The 22,992-nt window shown below is 29.2% G+C and overlaps 1 pseudogene; it reads right to left on the bottom strand.

Moving 5' to 3' along the window:
* Window positions 1-4,162: 4,162 nt before the first annotated feature.
* LOC125370958 lies at window positions 4,163-5,129 on the bottom strand (annotated as a pseudogene).
* Between the last annotated feature and the right edge of the window lie 17,863 nt (window positions 5,130-22,992).

The raw sequence follows: 22,992 nt of genomic DNA, 5'->3' as shown, positions 1-22,992 counted from the left end.
TGAGGGGAGCCGATCAACACCGAGATCGGCCGAAACGGCCTCCGGAAGCCGTTGCTCCTATGCGCGATTCCATTGCCGGATCTGCTTCTCCACCGCTCGCCGCCCGATGGCTGCCCCGCGACTTCCAAAGCCGCCACCGACGACGCACGCCGCCTCCTTCCCCTTCTTCTTCAGCCATCTCCCTCTCTCTTTCTCCCCCGATCTTCTTTCTCTTTTCTTTCTTTCTCTTCTTCCCCGATTCCTTTCCTTTCAATATTGACATTTAACCCATGAACTTTTTCTTATTACAATATGGTCCCTTAACTTTTTAATCTTACAATTTCATCCTGTAAAATTTCAATTTAACCCCTAAACTTTTTTTAGCCTTTCAATTAAGCTCCTAACTAATTAATTTGGGCCAAATTAGAATTATTGAAAAATATATAATTACATAAATACCCCTGCCAACATATTTATTTATAAAAATACCAAATATACAAATTTCTATTAAAACCCCATAATAATAAAATTATACTTTTAATCCTTATCCTAAAATAAATTTTCAATTTAGTCCTAACACACAATTAAATTAAATAACCAATTTGCTAAATATTTTCCAACTTAAATTTTAATACCACTAGCTAATTAAAATACCAATTTCCCCAAAATTCTTTTATAAAAACATGCTTTACAATTTCTTCTAAAATTTTCCAATATATATATATATATATATATATATATATATATATACATTTGGGGAAAAATTGGAATAACCAAAAAAATATAATTTACTCTTCAAATAATTTACTTAATTAATTTCTTAAAGTTTCAACTAATTGGATATAGAGAAATAACTCATTGATTTGTCTAAATATCAAAATTCAAAATTGCATTTAAATCATTCCAATTAAACCGAATAAAAATAAAGTTAAAGTTAATTTAAATAAAAATCTATTTATTAATTATTATTAATATTAACATTATTAAATAAAAATCCCGGGCATTACATGATTTATAGATAAATTCAAAAGTTTATAATCAGCATATCATTTATTTTTAATTTATTTTTTACTATGATTGATTAGATAATAAAATTGATAAGATGTTAAATATTTGTATAATTTTAATAAAAATTAACTTAAAACACATGATTTTAATTTTATTTTTAAAAATATCAGCTAATTAGATCAATATTTATTTTATGAGACCCAAAATATTGAATCAAGTCAACTCACTACTTTTTAATTCATAATTAAATATTCAACTAAGTGAAATCTACATAAATTAAATTAAAAGAATCTAAAACAAGAAAAAGCATACGTTCACCGAACATGGAGATTGGTGTGTGGGTCTTTTCCTTTGCCACTTTCTTTGCTTCATTAAAACCCACCACCACCTATTCTGTAGAGTCGGTGATACTTTTAGTATGTTATATTCAATTCTACCAATCTAACGTTTATGAACAAAATATAGCCATAGGTTTTAGAATATTATAATATTAACTTGGTTGATTCAGGGAGTGGGGGAAAAAAAGCATGGCCAAAAATTAGGATACATTCTGGGAAAATAAAACTTCCACCAAAGATAAGCAAATGAAAGGCTTTTATAAAAATTCTTGTAGAATCGAGAATGAAGTTTTCATTCTGTACATGCCAGATCATGAATTAGTAACTCCATCCAATCTCCAAAAAAATCCCAATTGTCTCGAACTTTCTCTTTCTTTCTTTTTTGGAATGGAATATTACGGAATCCTATAAATAGAATGATCAAACCTTATTTCATGGCATTTACCTCTTTCTTATTCTTAAGAAAGTCCCCGAGAGGGCTTAATTGATCCATGATTTATGTTTCATCTTTCGCTTCCTTTTTCTTTGTTTCGAGAAATATAGCGATCAATTCTAATTCTTTCTTTTTCTATTGATTCTTTTCCGATCGAGATGTATGGCTCCATGAGTCTATGTGTCTATATAGATCCGGTTCATGGGTTAATGAAAATATGCAAAAGCTCGATTTGCATCTACCATTCTGTGAGTCTCTTCCTTTTTGCATATGGCATCACCACTCCCTTTGGCAGCATCCACTAATTCGGAACTTAATTTGAAAGTCATATTTCGACCCAGACATTTTCGGGATGCCCCTAATAACCAACGAATGGCAAGTGCTTTTCCTTGTGTGGATCATATTTCAACGAGAACTTGATGAGTCGATCCGCCTACACGTCTTGCTTTTACTACTATTTCGGGAGTTAACTCCACGTATTGCTTGATGTAAAACATATAGTGGATTTGTTTCTGTCTTTTGTTAAATCTTTTTCATGGCTCGAAAGATAATTTGATAAGCCAATGGTTTTTTTCTGTGTTTCAAAATACGATTAACCAACATGTTAACTAATCGATTACGATAAATTGGATCGGATTTTGCAGTTTTTTCTTCTAGAGTACCTCAACGTGACATGAGCGTGCTAGGGTTCTTAAGAATCAGTTTTCCTTTTATAAGGACTAAAAAAATCATTTATTTTGGCTTTTTGACCCCATATTGTACGGTGGATCTCGAAAGATATGAAAGACCTCCCTCCAAGCCGTACATACGAATTTCACCGAATATGGCTTTCCACAGAATTCTATATGTATCTATGAGATCGAGTATGGAATTATGTTTACTCACTTTAAATTGAGTATACGTTTGGAAATCCTGTATTTTACATATCCATACGATTAAGTCATTGGGTTTCCAAAATAGTGTAAAAAGAAGTGCTTCGAATCATTGCTATTTGACCCGGACCTGTTCTGAAAAAGTAGAGGCATTTCGAATTGTTTGTTGACACGGACAAAGTCAAGCAAGACCTTTGAAATTATTCCAATATTAGACCTTGGACATATAATAGTTCCGAATCGAATCTCTTTAGAAAGAAGATCTTTTGTCTCACGGTAGCCTGCTCCAGTCCCCTTACGAAACTTTCGTTATTGGGTTAGCCATATATGTTTAAACATGTAATGTGGAAATTTTATTTTTTTATTTTTGCCTTTATTATTTAAATACGAATAAGCCAACGTAAATAAAATTTATAAATAATGTAATTAATTTAGAAAAATTACAAAAATAGCAAGTTTAAAGTTAAAAAAAAAAATTTACTAAGAAATTAGCTAAAAATATTCATTCTAGTGAAAATTAAATAAAAGATTTCAATATCTAATTAAAAAAAGTTGGAAGCTATTATATTTTTAAACATAAAAAAAAATAGTAATCCTTGTTAATTATAAATAAGAATTATCTTAAAATATTATATATATTTTATTTTATAAAAAGTTTAAAAGCTTACGACTATACTAAGTTGGAGAGTACATTTATTTTTTTAGATTCGACTACTTTAATTATTTTAAATTCTACTTAAAGTTTAAGAAGCTTACGCATAACATTAAATTCGAATATATAATCTTTACATATATTTAAAAAAAATTAAAAAGTAAATCAAACTCAAATTATTGTATATTAATTTACACTCTTATGACTAATATATAATAAATTAAGTTCTTAAAACTGTAGTTTTGATCATAGTAAGTACTAATTTTGTAGTTTTTCAATATAGAAAAATAATAATATTTGCACCCACAGAAATAAAAAATTCATCCCACCTCAAATTCAATTAAAATAGAAGAAATAATTTTTTTAATATAGAGTAATCTATTTTTTTAAAAAAATAATGTTGATACTGCCTCTATATGGTTAGCATCTTAAATAGCTAAAAGAATATTTGTAATATATATATAAAATATTAAAAAATATCACTTAATTTTTGAAATAATACATCATTAATAAATCATCTAATTTAGATTTTATTTTTAATTTTTTATTTAGTATTCATAATTAAAAATATTTTTTATATATAGCAGCTAATATATTTTAAGAGATATATATATATTTTAAGAATATATAAATTTATATTTCTGTATATATGTATAATAATTTATTAAATATTTTAGATTTCTTTTCCTTTTATTGGGCCTCCAATTTTGAAATATTTAAATCTTTACTTTTAATTTTCTATTTCCATTCAACTCCTCTTAATTTAAACTTATCTTTGGCCCCCTCACAAATTTTCCTCTGACATATAAGAACATTAGTAATGGTATATAAGGAAGATTCTTATATATTATTGTAATGTTAATTATGATGGCAGCCATCTCTAAGTGGTAGCAGTAACTGCACATTCTGGGGGCAGGACCTGCGAAAAATGCATAATGTCTATGCAGTAGTTATATATCATGTAATTTTTGTGCATCCACTCTAGCTTTTTAAGACTTGTCACATGAAGCCCCTCTTTCAGCCATTTATAATCTATGGTTCTTGCAGATGGAGACTTTACATCGCAAGAAGATCCACTAGAAGACCACACACAGGCTCTCACATTAAAGTTGCTGAAGGAAGAAGTGAATGGAGTTCTTGTCCAGTCTATTTTGATGAGCCCACCTCTTGTAGTCCAGTCATCACTATTCCATATACTTGAGTGCAACCTCATTGGTTGATTCTTTGGAAATGGAATGGCACTGGAGTTCAAGTTCTTGAGTTGTTTTATTGGTGACCCATCGACGGAAAGCCTGAAAATTGTGTACAAGACAAAAAAAAATAATTGTTAAATGTGTTAAATATGGGTTGTACACTATTGGATCAATAGTGCAAAAGGTCATGAAATGTTCTAGAGTCTTGATGATTTTCAAGGCTAATTTTAGTAAAACAAAAAATTAAGAAGTTTTAGATATTTTGTGAAATTTGATGATTGATAAAACCTTTTATAGTATTTTATATTGTAATATTAAACCATTGATAAATATTTTGAATATTTTATATTGAAAAATATTGTATATCCAAATTAAAGAAATCAAAATGGACCAATTTGAGGATTAACATTTCCACAACAGTGAGGGGATTCCAGAGGATGGAATAGTTATAGAAATCCAGAGGTGGGGTCAAACTAAAGACAAAACTGTTGCTCTCTGTCACCTGTGCTGGAATTCCTATTAGTGATTGATCAAGAAGATTTTAGATAATAATTAGTGTGTCATAGTTGCATGAATTGTTGATTAGGGAGGCTTTAATAATATAATTATTTATCAATGCATTGTTGTCGTTTATATTGTTAATAACGTAGACATTAATTTAATTATTTTTTCTCTGTTTTTATTAAGGTGCAACATTACTTATGTAAAGTGAAAAGTTTGAGTAAGAATGTAGAGGGGAGAGACAAGGACTATGGCAAGTTGTAGGGGTGAGAGCACGAGATGGGCAATTGGCTACAGATGGCAGTGCAAAAATACAGTGGTGAAGGTGAGAGATGTGCATGTCACACAAGTGACTAAGCCTGACCTTTACACGTTGTCTTGTGAATGATAAAATGTTATTGACTGAATCATGGACTTGGTAATTGATTTGCAATTAAGAGCTATAAGCAATGCTGAAAATTTCAATTTTATTTATTTTAATATTTAATGGTATATAACATTTTTTATAAGATTGTATTTTAATATTTTAAAGTTGAGGTCATAAAATTGGGTTAACTTTATTAGATTTGGGTCTAATTATAATTAAGACAATTACAACTAATAAGTTAGGCGGTTGATTCTCATTATTTATATATTTTTTAATATTTTATTTAGATAAATTTGATTTTTAAGTTGGTTATTTAAAATTTAATCCGATAACTTATGAAATAAAATGCTAGATTTATCGAATGAAATTGGATCAGCCTTATCATAATATTATATTAAAAATCAAAATTAAATTGAAACAAATTTAATTGAATTTTAAAAGGTGAGAAGTGAGAGTAAATATGTTGTAATGCTTATTAATAATATAAGAAGGATTGAGTTTATAAAATTTAGGTCTATCAATAATTAAAATGACTATCATAGCATAAGCTTCTAGCTGCTAAAACCACTATAAGCTTCTAGCTGCTAAAACCACTAGAATCATCTTTTGCTTACCATTTACGGTGTATTTAGGATTGCGCTTAGGTGCTCAAGAAACAGATTTGAATTTTTTAAATTTAATATATTAATTTTTTTAACTTTTTATACACTATTGCTTTTTTTTCAAAATTATTTATAGAAAACACATACATTTATCCACTTTTTATAAAAATAATTTTTCAAATTTAAAAATTATTCAAAAAAAGGCTAAAGTTGCTCAATCTCTCAAATTCACCCTTGACAATTAAGTACTGATAATGAAGGTTTGAAAGAATTTTTAAGATCCCGAAAGAATTGTAAATAAATATAATTTTTAAAATTGATTCGTTGAGAAACTAGTCATAAGGCATCATTGAATAAATTCTTGATGACTTAAGAATTAGTTAAAATTGTCATTCAACTTAGAAATGGCATCTAAGAAACTGATAAGAAATTGTTAATATTTTACTTTTTACCTTAAGTTCTTATAAATATCATTTAAATTCACATTAACTAGGGTCGGGTGAAAAAAGCTAGCAAATCAAAACAAATGACAAAATGAAATATAAAAGAAACAATTATTTCGGCCAATGTTTTCATTTGCAATATTAGTATAGAATCTATTTGGATGGAACTAGAACTTCAGATATAAAGCCAAAATAGTTATGATGATAAAAATGAATGAAACTTTTTAATAATAAATAGTTGTTAATGGATTTGTATTTCTCAATTAGGATGGATTAACTAAATAAACAGTAATAGATTGATAGTGGGATGTTATTTGAGGTGACAATATATGTAGATAACATATTTCTTTTTATTATATCGAAGGTATATTTTATTATACAATTATTAGGATAATAGTTTTCATTTAATAGGAGGATTAAAGTAAAATATGGTATGGATATGCATGTACCAAATTATGAAAATTTGTAATAAATTATATCCTCTGGATAAGCATTTAAAAACAATGACTACATGATTTATGGTAAAGCTCTTACATTAACAAATCATCATAAATTTTTCTTTCCCTTTTGCTCTCTAGTTAGATTTAAAATTACTCTATCTATTTATTATTGACATCAGACCTTAAATTAATTCCTTTTGCTATTATTGTGTCATATATACCAAAATCATGATGCATAAGTCAATTTTCACAGAATTTTCTGTATTAAAAAAGAAAGATTATTGTTTGGGTTGATAAAAGACAGTTGTAACTTTGAGCAAAAAGATAACTCATATATAAATTGAAAAAGAAATGATTAAAAATTAAACTTCAGAAAAAGAAAGTATAGCTCAACTAATAATTTTTTTATTAAAAATAGATCATATGTTCAAATAAAAATAAAAATATTTATTACACACTCTATTTTGTTAAGACAAAATAAAAATAAAAATATTTAGAGTTAAAATACTATTTTAATCATAATAAAAAGTTATCCAGTTATACAAAATCAATAAAATACCATATAAAATATTTTTCAAATTTAGTCTTATTTTTTTTTTGCACTAAACTTTCCTCTTTAATTTACTTTTATGGTTATTATTTTCAAAGTTTTTATTTTTTAGTGCTTTTAATAATTTCTAAACATCTTTAAGAATAGCTGTTATTAAAATATAAAAATAAGTTTCTAAATAATTTTAATTAAAATAAAGAAAAGAATAATTACTCTATTTTATGGAATGGATTAAAAATATTACTTCATATTATGAATCTTATTAAACAGATAAAATAAAAAAAATAATTTTTTTTAAAAGGATAACACAAAATTAATATAAATATTATATTGCATAAAATAAATATACTTATCATTCTAATATCAAAAAAAAAAACTTAAGTAAATAAGATGTTTTAAAGGCAAACTAAAAAGTTATTTTCTTTATTAGAGAAAATATAAAAAATATTATAATTGGTTATGGTGAAAATTTTATGTGTCCAATGATATTTTTATTGTCCTGATTGACGGATAAAATGATTTTTTTTAATGTTAAACATAATTTTCTAGTTAGACTATCTAATTTTTATTTTTATTTTCATTTACAATTTTATTAATATTATATTTTCTTTGTCAATAAATTGGGGGGAATCATTTTTTCATTGATTAATATAGAAATGCTAAGGTAAAAATCTTTCACTTTAAATTAAAATTTTGAAATTACTTATGAAATAGAAATGTAATAAAAGAAAAAGGATTTTCAAGGAAGATGAAAATGTAGCTAATTAGGAAGTCTTTTTACCGTTGATGAGGAATATTAAGGGTCCATTTCTCATAAGAGCATCCCAAATATTTTTTTCCCTCCATTCTTTTCCTTTCACCCAGCTGACCCACAATGAATTCTGCGATTCTCTTCTATTCTTCTGTAGATTTAGTTTGATTGTTGTTACTTTCTTGTTTAAGCAGGGGAAATGGGCTTATTCTCAAGCATTTGACAAAAGTTTATTGCTTATCGCAGTAGTCATAGGAAGAAGAGAAGAAAACAGTAACTCTGGACTTTCTAAATCTTGCATGTCGTTTCATATTTCTTAGTTCTTATTCTTCAAATGGGTTTGGTGAAGTTTTCGTGTGCGATCAGTTTTCGGATTTCTATTCTTCAAATGGGTTTAATGAAGTTCTCGTATGCTCAGTTTTCGGATTTCTATTGGCAAAATAAATAAAAAATTATTTATTTTTCCAATTGTTAGAGCTTCATTTGTTATTCATGAAAAGAAAGAAAACAGGAGAATGCCCTATTTGGTTGGGATTTTGTGTTGAATTCAATTGAATTCTTGCAAATGATTTATCCTAAACAATGATAATGTATTTTTCTAAGAGTTTCAAATATTGAGATTGATGAGAAAATAGGTTCTTCTTCTACCTTTCTTTTTGGTGTTGTATTTGTTTGTGTTAATATTGAAAATATTGCAGCTTCTATGGGTGAAAGAAAATTTGCAAGCGTTATGGTCCTCTCTACCATTCTCCCGATCCCTCCTCTCCTTGCTCCACTAAGATGTCCACTACCACCGTCACAGCTTCCTCGTCGGTCCATTTTTCTCGGAGTCGACGTCGGTACAGGAAGCGCGCGCTCTAGTTTATTCGATGAGAACAGGAAACTCTTAGGGACGTCTAGTAGTCCAATTCAAATTTGGAAAGATCGTGACTGTTGAGGTTATGGATTTATATTATTTATTTAATTATTCATATAAAATAAATTAAATTTAGCTTCATTTGATAAAAAATTATAGTTTTTTTTTATTTTTTAAATTGTGGCAGCAATTGTCAACAGATATATAGCATGCAATATGTGCAACTGTGAAGTCAGCATGCTCACTTGCAAATGTTTCTGGTCAAGAATTTACTGCCATTGGTTTTGCTGCTACTTGTTCTCTTTGTTTTTCATATTTATCTTGCCTTGTTTGGATAGTGGCATTCTGTTTTAGTGATATTTTCATGTTTGGTAACCTCATAGTTGATAGAATTCAATTCTTTCAATTTAATAAAATAAAAACAAGGTATTCTAGAAGTAACAAAATCATGCAAAAAATGACATGATTGTGCAAGAATTGATCTCATTTGTTCTACATTAAATTCATGAATTGCCTTTTTGGTAGAAATTGTGGCTATACTGCCTTTTGTATATTCAATTTTTATTTTATTTTAATCAAGGTTGCTATTTTTTTTTGAAAAAATAAACTTTTTAGTGGTTGTTGATGCTGATGGAGCACCAGTATCAGTTTCATGTAGTTGGGATTCAAGAAGAAATATTATAGTTTGGATGGATCATAGAGCTATTAAACAAGCTGAGAAGATTAATTCTTCTAATTCACCGGTATTACAGTACTGTGGTGGCGCCCTTTCTCCTGAAATGCAGCCTCTAAAGATACTTACTCATGTTGTGTTTGTAAACTCTCAAAATTGCAAGAATTCAATATTACTGAGTTCTCGATTTTAGTCAGTTTTTATTTGAAAAGATCATAGTTGCTAGAATTTGATTCTTTCTACTTAAAAAGAACATGGCATTTTGAAAGAAATGAAGTCATAATACTATAAGTGACATGATTTTCTAAGAATGTAATTCAATTGAATTCTTGCAAATGATTTCTTCTAAACAATGATAATATGTTGTTCTAAGATGGCCTTCCTATCCCTATATCAAACCTAATCTACAGTGTATTTATTTCAAAATTTTAAGAATGATAAGTGCTTTGATTGATTCTGAGTTTCAAATATTAAGATTGATGAGAAAATAGGTTCTTCTTCTGCCTTTCTTTTTAGTGTTGTATTTATTTGTGTTAGTATTGAAAATATTGCTGCTCCTATGGATGAAAGAAAATTTGCAAGAGTCATGGTCTATAGGAAAATTTGCAAGAGTCATGGTCCATAGTGTTTGGATGGATGTATTTGAGTGATTGGTTGTCATACAGGTAATTATTTTATCTCCAAACATTCTTAACATTTATACTCGTACATGATTCTCCTAGACCAGTCAAATACTTGCATATTTGATGCTACTGTATTGATCTCTTTGTTTTTTCTTGATATTTAGAGCAACGGGAGATGATACTCGTAGTCTATGTACCATAGTATGCAAATGGACATATCCTGGGCATGCACATATGCAGCAAATGAATGAAAAAGATTCTTGAGATCTGGAAGCTTGTGGATGGGATGATGACTTTTGGGAAGAGATTGGCTTGGGTGATCTTATAGATGGTCATCATGCTAAGATTGGTATGCTTATACGATAAGGAGTTCTGTGTATTTTATTTTTATGATAGTTTATCATTGACATACTTTATCTTCAATGTGATGCTGGACTTGTGATAACCAAAATTTAAACTTAAAATACGGGGAATGTATAGCTGCCTGTGGACTTATTAAGTTTGTTAGACCTGTCAGTTCAATATCTAATTTGCCATGATACTATGCTTAAGTTCTAGAAACTCAGTATTCTTGTTAAGGCTTTAGTGTGCATCTAATTTTTATAAGGCCTATTCTTATACCGGGAACTGTGAGATGGATTTTAATAGCTTGAGACTTTAAAGAATGTCTGTTGTTCCTTTAATTAATTCAATGAATATCTGACAGATACTCAATATCAGGAATTATGGGATTTAATCCTAAGTTAAGTTGAAATTTTAGTTCCTTTTTTGGTGGACAATAGGGATTTTCAAATGGATGGGTAGGAGTATGGAAAAAGTGGGTTACATTTCTGTGTATTATTATTGTCATCATTAGAGAATTACTACAGCTCGTGATTTGTACTGCAACCAGTGCTAAGGATGCTACTAGGAGCAATAATCCCACCTGCTACTATTATTATAACTGTTTTTAATACTACCACATTTCATAGCCACCAATAAACTAGCTGCATGACTACTGTTGTCAATACCATCTCTGCTATTAACCTTACCGCTGCATTGAACCAAAAATTAACTACTTCTATGTATAATGGCCATCATTGAATCACACCATCAATTCATTGTTTTTATTAATAAACGATATATTACGTATATTTTACTGGGAATTTGGAAACAACTCAGTTTCTTCTTTTTTTTTTCAAACTCTATTTTAATTTTTCTAACTCCATTGTTTTCTCAACTTTGTGAATCTAAAGAAACTATTCACTCAAGAATCCTTAGGTAATATACACCTAAATTTACAGATTCAAATGAGAATTATTTTAAAACATAGGAGCTATGGACGATTCGGTCCGATACAATGTGATTAGGTCTGATACCATTGTTTGCTTTTGATATCAATATTATTCATGAAATTGTTATCTAAAACATTGCCATCAACATATAAAATGTATTTTCCAAATCCTTATATGTTAAAATCATTTTTCAAGTTGTCTCACTTATAGATTCTTATGATTCAATGAATAATAGCAATCAAATACACCCTTCCTCCATGATTTATTCAATTAAATGCAATTTAATCACACAACTCATTCCTAAGGTGATACCGAAAATTATCTTTTATTATTACTCTGTCAGTTCAGTTGCATTAAGATTTGTTGATTTTATTTTAATTTCTCATATTTCAGGTTCTTTTCTGGAGGAAGCGTTGGTCTTATTTTCTTGCTAGCACATGAAACTTGTGCATCTTTATGCTAATTGTTTATTCAATGCCTAAGGTGATACCAATTTCAATTGCATTATAATTTGTTTGACTTTATTTTTATTTTTATTTTATATCGTTTAGCTTTCAGCTTCTTTTCTAGAGGGAGGTCACTATTATTATTATTTAATTGAATAGAAGACAAAGTTTAGGTTGAGTTTTTATTTATTTATTTATTCTTTAATTGACTTTTATTAGCCATTGTGTTTGAATATATGTGTGTATATATATATATATATATAATGATAAGTACTATTGGCCATCGTGTTTGAATAAAATGATAGGCTAATTTTAATATTTGTTTGCTAGATCTTGAATTCCTTTCCAAATTTTGTCTTGATAGTCAATATTGAAAACTCATATACTGAATTTCTATGACACATGAATGGTTGGTTTTTGGGTATGTTGTTTCCTCGTTTATGTAGTTTATGTGTATAAAATGGCACTTTGATTCAACAGTCGAATCTTGAGTTATGGCCATTGTTCTAGGGACTGCCTGCCCATAGAGAATTTTCTAAAATAGAATTAGGGATCTTCCTTGTTTCTTTGAATTGCTTTCTGATTTGGCAAATTGCAATTACCCCTTAATTCAATGAAATATATAACAGGCTTTCGATACAAGAAATTATGGGATTTAAGCCTTTAGTTTAAGTTGAAAGTGGTAACCGATCAGACTAGTATAATGTGACTATATCTTTTATTATTGCACTGATTTTGATATCAATTTCATGATACTTTATTTAAAACCTGCCATCAATGCAGAGGAAAGTATTTTTCAGAACCTCTTATGTTAAGACTGATTTCTAGATTGTGTCACTTATAGATTCTTATTCAATGAACATAGCAATAGAGTACACCTCCCTCCATGATTTATCTGATTATAACACCTTCTTCTTTTATAATGCACATTAATCAAGTTCATTTGTTTTACAATTTGAAACATAGCAATCAACTGTAAAAAAGCAAAGCATGATTTGGTTCTTTTTTAACATATCATTTTAGTTTTGCATTTACCAATATTTTATTCTTCTTCTTGTAATCTGATATCATTTAATTTATACAGACGAAGTGTAGCTTTCCCTGGATGAATAAGACAGTTGGTTTATGTGCTGATCCAACATTTGGATGAAGAAAAAGATTGGGAATTGGTTAACAGTGGATATTCTTGCCCCTACTGTAGCTACATTGTTGCTTATCTGGTTCAACCATTGCACCAAAAATTGTTGATACATGTGCATTTACTGGCATTTACCTGTACTGCAATTTTCCCTTATTATTTCTTTCCCCAGTTTGATATAATGTACGGGTGAAGTCTCAATGTTCACTAGTTATTTATTATTATGAATATGGTAGGAAAGTCTTTCAATCTTGAATTGTTAGCTTGAATAGTTCATGAAACCTCAAACTGAATTTTGGATAGTTCATATCGGTAAGGTTGGTGTTGAGTTTCAGAGTTGGAAGAACGAAGCGGATGGTGTGCAGACAAATTTTTATTTTACAACATGTATAAAAATTAAAGAAATATGCACTAAATTCAATCCTGTAAGTCTATGATAGCTTGCTCTGACTACTTTTGAGAATAATAGTTTTTTTTTCAGTGTTCTGTGCATGTTCACAAACTTAATGCTTATTTGTTCATGATTGGTGCAGGCTGCCCTATTGTACTACCACGAGAAAGTGAGTCTGTGCTATTGGGTTGGTGCTGTTGCCGCAAAAAAAAATGCCAATCTCAGTGAGGCCATGAGGGCCCTGAATGCAGCCGGTCAGGGCATAAGCTCTTGCTTCTGAATTTTCAATTTAATTCATAACTTTTATGACATATAACTAGGTACAAAACAATAAATGATTAGAGGAGAGGTTTTAAGTGAGTGCAAAACATAATGCAGCTTTTCTTTTGTGCATTCTGTTTTTGTTGGAATTCCTATTAGTCATTGTTTTCTCTTGGTTCATCCTATTACTCCCACCTTCCTCCACCTCTCTAAGAAAAAAAAAGAGAGAAAAATAGGCAAAAGGAATTTGAAAGAAGTATTACTTCAATAACGTTGACCTGCAAAGCAATTATACTAAGGAATTTTATAGATCAGTTGTGAATAAATAAATCTAAAGGCCCTTGCTTAAGATTGAGGCTTGAAGTTGATGGTAGAATTCGACAACACATGGCAGACTTTACCTCATTGCTCCTTCAAAGTTTTGGTGTTTATGTGTATCATTATAGAGAAGAAGTTGCAGAAATTGCCTAAATGAATTTTCACTTGCATTTTGTTTCTTATGCCATACTTTAGCACTGACAGGGTCTAGTCATTTGGTTGAAGTTTTAATTACATTTATAAACCACTGCTGCATAGCCTTAAACTATATTAATATGTTTTTCTACTCAGAACTGCCTTTACTAGTCAATATGTTTTGAATTAGTAACAACTTGCTATTTTGTTATCAACGGTACATGGATTGGCTCCCGTTAATTTCAAAATCAATAGGGAGTTGTATGTTATTATATAAAATAGTTTGTAAACTGAGAGGATCATGGGGGTGGTATATGCAGCTTGCTTCACTTGATTAAACATTAAATCAACATTCTACAATATAAGTAGCTGCTAACCTGGGATTAATACTTGTGCAAACTGTTATGCTCTATCGTCATATATTTTTTTTTATTAATATCCATTTGATTTAGTGTAATTAACCTGACTTTTTTCAGGTCATTCATCCATCAAAAGACCCAAAGGTGAAGCAGTATCGTGATACCAAATACCGAGTATTCCGGGAGATTTATGAGCAGCAACTATCTCAACGTGCATTAATTGCTAAATCTTTGGAATAGGTCATGCTGCTAGTCAGGACTTGTGGAAACTTGTGCAGGATCATGAGAGTTTGATAAAATCTCAAAAATAAATCTTTGTAAAGTTCATTGGCATTTTCACGAGGTAAAATCTCTACGATTTTTCATTTTCTTGTCAACTTGTTATTGATTCCATTGTAGGAATGACTTCACACTTAAAGCCACAAGGTCTTTGAGCGCAATGGATGGAGCTTAGTTTTAAAGCATCTTACTGTAAGTAGTATATTATACATGTATGTATGTATATGCATTTTCTTCTCTCTCCTTTGCAATAAGCATGCGTTTAAATGCGAATGAGATTGACCAGACTTAGTAATTAAGATGATATGCGCATGCATTATGTGAAAAAGTAGATTTTAACTGCATAACTGGATTGAGTTAGAACCTCCTAGACGATGGGGTAATCATCGGACATAGGCGCATGCTTGACAAGTAATATTAGGCTACAAGTACTTTGTTATTGTTATTTTGATTAGCGTTACTTGATGTTTATTGATGTTGATGTGATTGTCTATATTTGCATCTTTATTATGATTTTAATCAGTCGTCAGAAAGAAATGCCGCCACTATCCAAATAGACTGATTGGACAGCGAAAGTGGGGATCCTCTTAGTTTACTGGAGGATCATATTCTTAGTGGATCTAGAGGGCTCAAAAGTCAGATGTTCAAAGAATTATGATCCACGAGACTTGGAAATGAACCTATAAATTTTCAAAAGTATTATAAGCATTTTAAAGAACATTGAAACTTTTTTCGAAATGGTTTTATCATTTTCGCAAAGTTTTAAACTTGAGCGTTGTGTCCGATGGTCTTTCAAGACACTTCACCTGCATCGAGTCGCACGTGTTCACTCATGCATCATATAAGTTTTATGTCAAATACGTCGAGTAGCACATCGATCGGTCGGTCTTGGACATAATGCTGCAAGTTTTAAACAAAGCGAAAATAAAAAGTATACTTAAATATATTTTACTGAGAATTATTAAAGTATATTGAATGGTTCGAACAAGACTTGATGGATCAAAGTTCTCTGTATGGATGACGTTTGGCACTCGAGACGTCACAGTAAACTGTATGGTGATTGCAAGTGCATAATAATATGATTGCTTATCGGTGAATCATATATGATTACTTAGGAAGACCTTAAATAATAATTACTGTGTGTGGATGCTCAAAGAGGTTTTAAATAACATGGTATTAGGGATATTGATGGGTCTAAGGTGTACTCATAGGAGAAATTTATAATAACTTAAATTCTACTATTTAATAATTTCGTGGTGCTTTGATAATTTTGTTGATAGTTATTTTAAATAATTATTTTACGAGAAAATTATTAAATAACTCGAGTTTAATTGCAGTAGGCTATACTTTAATATTTTAGAATTTTAGATAAGTTAAGTCTTTAAATTTAATTTCTTTTATACTTAAGAATTAGATTGATATTTTCGTATAATAATAAAATTTAGAAGAGGAAGATATTATATGAATTAAATTCTTTTTTAATAATAAATGGTTGTTAGTGGATTTATGTTTTCCATTTAGGATGGATGCACTAAGTAAACAGTAATGGATTGACAATGGGATGTTACTTGAGGTGGCAACATATGTAGAGGACACACTTCCTTTTACTATATCAAAAATATATTTTATTATACAATTATTAGGATAATAATTTTTATTTATTAGGAGGATAAAAGCGAAATATTGGATAGATACGCATGTACTCTTGCTTGAGTAAGTTAAAATATAACAATTTAGTGTTACCCTTTGTTTGTAAATTTAATATCTCAAGTAATCATTTATATCCTAATTTTTCTTTCTCTCTACACATTTCTTACAATTTTTACTAATCACCATTATCTTTCTCTAATTATTATCTCTTTGTATCTTTATAGGAAAGATTTTTTTGTTCAACTCCAACTCACTTGGTCTCCTAGCCACTTTTTAAACTAGCTTAAAGCACTAATTTTTTGTTCATTGCCTATTATGACTGGATGTAAGTTTAAGCTTGTTAAACATGGTCTGTGCTTGAAGATTGGAGCTCGAAGCACATAAGATTTGCGTCGGCACAAGTTATGAGGCTCTTTGTTTAGAGTTTTAGTTGAAGAACAGATCATGAGTTGGAAGCTGTCAACTTAAAGAGTTAAGTTGCTCTCCTAGCCACTGTTTAAACTAGCTTAAGATACTAACTTTTTGTTCATTGGTTATTATGACTGGATTGGAAGTTGAAGCTTGTTAAAAATGATATATGCTTGAAGATTGGAGCTCGAAGAACATAAGGTTTGTGTCGGCACAAGTTAAGTTGAAGAACTAATGATTAGTTAGAAGCTGAGACTTGAAAAGTTAAGTTCTTTATTCTTGAGCTAAATATAACTTTTTAATTTTCTTATTTTGTTCACTATCTCAATTTCTATTTCTAAGGTTAGCACATCTACCTCATCTCTAAATAATTCCATGATAGGGTTAGTAGCTAATCTTTAATTTTATTAAATTGTATGGTGGAGTTACTTCAAAAGTCATGTTGGGTTATTTTAATTTTCTTGTTTGAATGACTTTTTTTATTTGATCTTTGAATTGAATTGTTTGTAATATAGTCTGATGATTATTAATTAGAAATAGAAAATTTATAAACTCCAATTTATTAAAAATGGTATGTGCTTGTAGACTGGAGCTCGAAAAATATAAGGTTTGCATCAGCACAAGTTAAGCTGAAGAACTGATGATTTGTCAGAAGCTGATACTTGAAAAGTTAAGTTGTTTATTCTTGAGCTAAATATAACTTTTTAATTTTCTTATTTTGTTAACTATCTCAATTTCTGTTTTTAAGGTTTGTACCTCCACTTTAACTCTAAATAATTCCATCATAGGGTTAGTAGCTAATCTTTAATTTTATTAAGTTGCATGGTGGAGTTACTTCAAAAGTCATGTTGGGTTATTTTAATATTTTAATTTGAATGACTTCTTTTATTTGATGTTTTAATTGAATTGTTTGTAATATAGTATGATGATTGTTAATTAGAAATATAAAATTTATAAACTCTAATTTGTTAAAATGTTATATGCTTGAAGATTGGAGCTCGAAGAATATAAGGTTTGCATCGACACAAGTTAAGTTGAAGAACTGATGATTAGTTAGAAGCTAATACTTGAAAAGTTAAGTTATTTATTCTTTAGCTAAATATAATTTTCAATTTTTTTATTATTTTCACTATCTCAATTTTTATTTCTAAGGTTAGTACCTCTACCTCATCTCTAAATAATTCCATTATAGGGTTAGTAGCTATTCTTTAATTTTATTAAGTTACCTAGTGGAGTTACTTCAAAAGTCATGTTGGGTTATTTTAATTTTTTTATTTGAATGACTTTTTTTGTTTGATGTTTGAATTGAATTGTTTATAATATATTCTGATGAATGTTAATTAGAAATAGAAAATTTATAAACTCTAATTTGTTAAAAATATATGTGCTTGAAGATTGGGGCTCTAAAAATATAAGGTTTGTGTCGGCACAAGTTAAGTTGAAGAACTGAAGATTAGTTAGAAGCTGATACTTGAAAAGTTAAATTGTTTATTCTTGAGCTAAATTATAACATTTTAATTTTCTTATTTTGTTAACTATCTCAATTTCTGTTTTTAAGGTTAGTACCTTCACTTTAACTCTAAATAATTCTATGATAGGGTTAGTAGCTAATCTTTAATTTTATTAAGTTGCATGGTGGAGTTGCTTCAAAACTCATGTTGGGTTATTTTAATATTTTAATTTGAATGACTTCTTTTGTTTGATGTTTTAATTGAATTGTTTGTAATATAGTATGATGATTGTTAATTAGAAATAGAAAATTTATAAACTATAATTTATTAAAATGTTACGTGCTTGAAGATTGGAGCTCGAAGAATGTAAAGTTTGCATCGGCACAAGTTAAGTTGAATAACTGATACTTGAAAGGTTAAGTTCTTCATTCTTTAGCTAAATATAATTTTTTAATTTTCTTATTTTGTTCACTACCTCAATTTCTATTTCTAAGGTTAGTACCTCTATCTCGTCTCTAAATAATTCATGATAGGGTTAGTAGCTAATCTTTGATTTTATTAAGTTGCATGGTGGAGTTCCTTCAAAAGTCATGTTGGGTTATTTTAGTTTTTTTTGTTTGATGTTTGAATTGAATTGTTTGTAATATAGTCTGATGATTGTTAATTAGAAGTAGAAAATTTATAAATTCTAATTTGTTAAAAATATTATGTGCTTGAAGATTGGAGCTCGAAGAACATAAGGTTTGCGTCGGCACAAGTCAAATTAAAGAAATGATGATTAGTTTGAAGCTGATACTTGAAAAGTTAAGTTGTTTATTCTTGAGCTAAATATAACTTTTTAATTTTCTTATTTTGTTAACTATCTCAATTTCTCTAAAGTTAGTACCTCTACCTCATCTCTAAATAATTCCATGATAGGGTTAATAGCTAATCTTTAATTTTATTAAGTTGCATGGCGGAATTACTTCAAAATTCTTGTTGGGTTATTTTAATTTTTTTGTTTGATGTTTGAATTGAATTGAATTGTTTGTAATATAGTCTGATGATTGTTAATTAGAAATAGAAAATTTATAACCTCTAATTTATTAAAAATGGTATGTGCTTAAAGGCTGGGGCTCGAAGAACATAAGGCTTGCGTCGGCACAAGTTAAGTTGAAAAACTGATGATTAGTTAGAAACAGATACTTGAAAGGTTAGGTTCTTTATTCTTGAGCTAAATATAACTTTTTAACTATCTTATTTTGTTCAATATCACTATTTTTATTTCTAAGGTTAGTGCCTCTACCTTGTCTTTAAATAATTCCATGATAGGGTTAGTAGCTAATCTTTAATTTTATTAAGTTGAATGGCGGAGTTCCTTCAAAAGTCATGTTGGGTTATTTTACTTTTTTTGTTTAATTTTTGAATTGAATTGTTTGCAATATAGTCTGGTGATTGTTAATTAGAAATAGAAAATTTATAAACTTTAATTTGTTAAAAAATGTATGTGCTTGAAGATTGGAGCTGGAAGAACATAAGGTTTGCATCGGCACAAGTTAAGTTGAAGAACTTATGATTATTTTGTTCATTATGTCAATTTCTATTTTTAAAATTAGTACCTCTATCTCATCTCTACCCAACATGACTTTTGAAGTAACTCCACCATGCAACTTAATAAAATTAAAGATTAGCTATTAACCCTATCATGGAATTATTTAAAGATGAGGTAGAGGTACTAATCTTAGAAATAAAAATAAAGATAGTGAACAAAATATAGTCTGATGATTGTTAATTAGAAATAAAAAATTTATAAACTCTAATTTGTATATTTATGACTAGATAACCCGAAGTCATTAAGCGTGACGGATGGAGGTTAGTTTTGGAGCGTCTTACTGTGAGTAGTATATTATACATATATGTAAGTATATGCTTTTTCTCATCTCCCCTTTGCAATGAGCATGCGTTTAAATGCGAATGAGAATAACCAGATTTAGTGATAAAGATGATATGCGCGCATGCATTATGTGTAAAAGTAGATTTTAACTGCATAACTAGATTGAGTTAGAACCTCCTAAACGATGGGGTAATCATTGGACATAGGCGCTTGCTTGACAAGTAATATTAGGCTACAAGTGCTTTGTTATTGTTATTTTGATTAGTGTTGCTTGGTGTTTATCGATGTTAATGTGACTGTCTGTGTTTACATCTTTATTATGATTTTAATCAGTCGTCAGAAAGAAATGCCCCCACTATCCAAATAGATTGATTGGACAGCGAAAGTAGGGACCCTCTTAGTTTACTGGAGGATCATATTCTTAGTAAATCTAGAGGGCTCAAAAGTCAGATGTTCAAAGAATTATGATCCACGAGAGTTGGAAATGAACCTATAAATTTTCAAATACTCTTGCGTGAGTAAGTTAAAATATAACAATTTAGTTTTAACTTTTGTTTCTAAATTTAATATCTCAAGTAATCATTTATATCCTAATTTTTCTTTCTCTCTACATATTTCTTACAATCTTTACTAATCACCATTATCTTCCTCTAATTATTAACTTTTTACATGTTTATAGGAAAGACTTTTTTGTTCAAGTCCAACTCACTTGGTCTCCTAGCCACTTTTTAAACTATCTTCAAGACCTAATTTTTTTGTTTATTTGCTATTATGACTTGATTGTAAGTTGAAGCTTGCTAAACATGGTCTGTGCTTGAAGATTGGAGCTTGAAGCAAATAAGGTTTGTGTCGGCACAAGAGATGAGACTCTTTATTTAGAGTTTTAGTTAAAGAACTGACCATGAGTTGGAAGCTGTCAACTTGAAGAGTTAAGTTGCTCTCCTAACCACTGTTTAAACTAGCTTAAGATACTAACTTTTTGTTCATTGGTTATTATGACTGGATTGAAAGTTGAAGCTTGTTAAAAATGGTATGTGCTTGAAGATTGGGGCTCGAAGAACATAAGGTTTGCATCAGCACAAGTTAAGTTGAAGAAGTGATGATGCGTTAGAAGCTGATACTTGAAAAGTTAAATTGTTAATTCTTGAGCTAAATATAATTTTTTAATTTTCTTATTTTGTTCACTATGTCAATTTCTATTTTTAAGGTTAGTACCTCTACCTCATCTCTACCCAACTTGACTTTTGAAGTAACTCCACCATCAAACTTAATAAAATTAAAGATTAGCTACTAACCCTATCATAGAATTATTTAGGGATGAGGTAGAGGTACTAACCTTAGAAATACAAATTGAGAAAGTGAACAAAATAAGAAAATTGAAAAGTTATATTTAGCTCAAGAATAAACAATTTAACTTTTCAAGTATCAGCTTCTAATTAATCATTAGTTTTTCAACTTAATTTGTGCCGACGTAAACTTTATGTTCTTCGAGCTCCAATCTTTAAGCACATACCATTTTTAACAAGCTTCAACTTCCAATCCACTCATAATAGCCAATGAATAAAAAGTTAGTATCTTAAGTTAATTTAAAAAGTGGCTAGGAGAGCAACTTAACTCTTCAAGTTGACAGCTTCCAACTCATGATCATTTCTTCAACTAAAACTCTAAACAAATAGCCTCATCACTTGTGCCGAGGCAAACCTTATGTGCTTCGAGCTCCAATCTTCAAGCACAGACCATGTCTAACAAGTTTCAACTTACAATCTAGTCATAATAGCCAATGAACAAAAAGTTAGTGCTTTAAGCTAATTTAGAAAGTGGCTAGCAGATCAAGTGAGTTGGACTTAAACAAAAAAGTATTTCCTATAAATATGCAAAGAGATAAAGGAAGATAATGGTGATTAGTAAAAATTGTAAAGAATATGTAGAGAGAAAGAGAAATTAGGATATAAATTATTACTTGAGATATTAGATTTACAAAAAAAAAGTAGAATTAAATTATTATATTCTAACTCACTCACGCATAGTACCTGCGTATCCATGCCATATTTCGCTTGTATCCTCCTATTAAATGAAAACTATTATCCTAATAATTGTATAATAAAATATATTTTCGATATAGTAAAAGGAAGTGTATCCTCTACATATGTTGCCACCTTAAGTAACATCCCACCGTCAATCCATTATTGTTTACTTAGTCCATCCATCCTAATTGGGAAACATAAATCCAATAACAACCATTTATTATTGAAAAATAATTTAATTTATATAGTATCTTCGTCTTCCAAATTTTATTATTATAAAGAAATATCAATTTAATTATTAAGTACAAAAAAAATTATATTGAAAGACTTAACTTATCTAAAATTCTAAAATATTAAAGTATAGCCTACTGCAATTAAACTCAGAGTTATTTAATAATTTTCTCGTAAAACAATAATTTTAAATAACTATTAACAAAATAATCAAAATACCACGAAATTATTAAATGATAAAATTTAAGTTATTATAAATTTCTCCTTTGAGTACACCCTAGACCCATCAATATCTCTAACACCACATTATTTAAAACCTCTTTGAGCATCCACACACAGTAATTATTATTTAAGACCTCCCTCACCAATCCCATATCATTGATAAGCAATCATATCATTATGCACTCGCAATTCCCATACAGTTTATTGTGCCATCTCGAGTGCCAAACACCATCCATACAAAGAACTTTGAT

This window comes from Ricinus communis, chromosome 8 (assembly GCF_019578655.1).
Source record: "Ricinus communis isolate WT05 ecotype wild-type chromosome 8, ASM1957865v1, whole genome shotgun sequence".
Lineage (NCBI taxonomy): Eukaryota > Viridiplantae > Streptophyta > Magnoliopsida > Malpighiales > Euphorbiaceae > Ricinus > Ricinus communis.
This window is presented reverse-complemented; position numbering and strand designations above follow the sequence as displayed.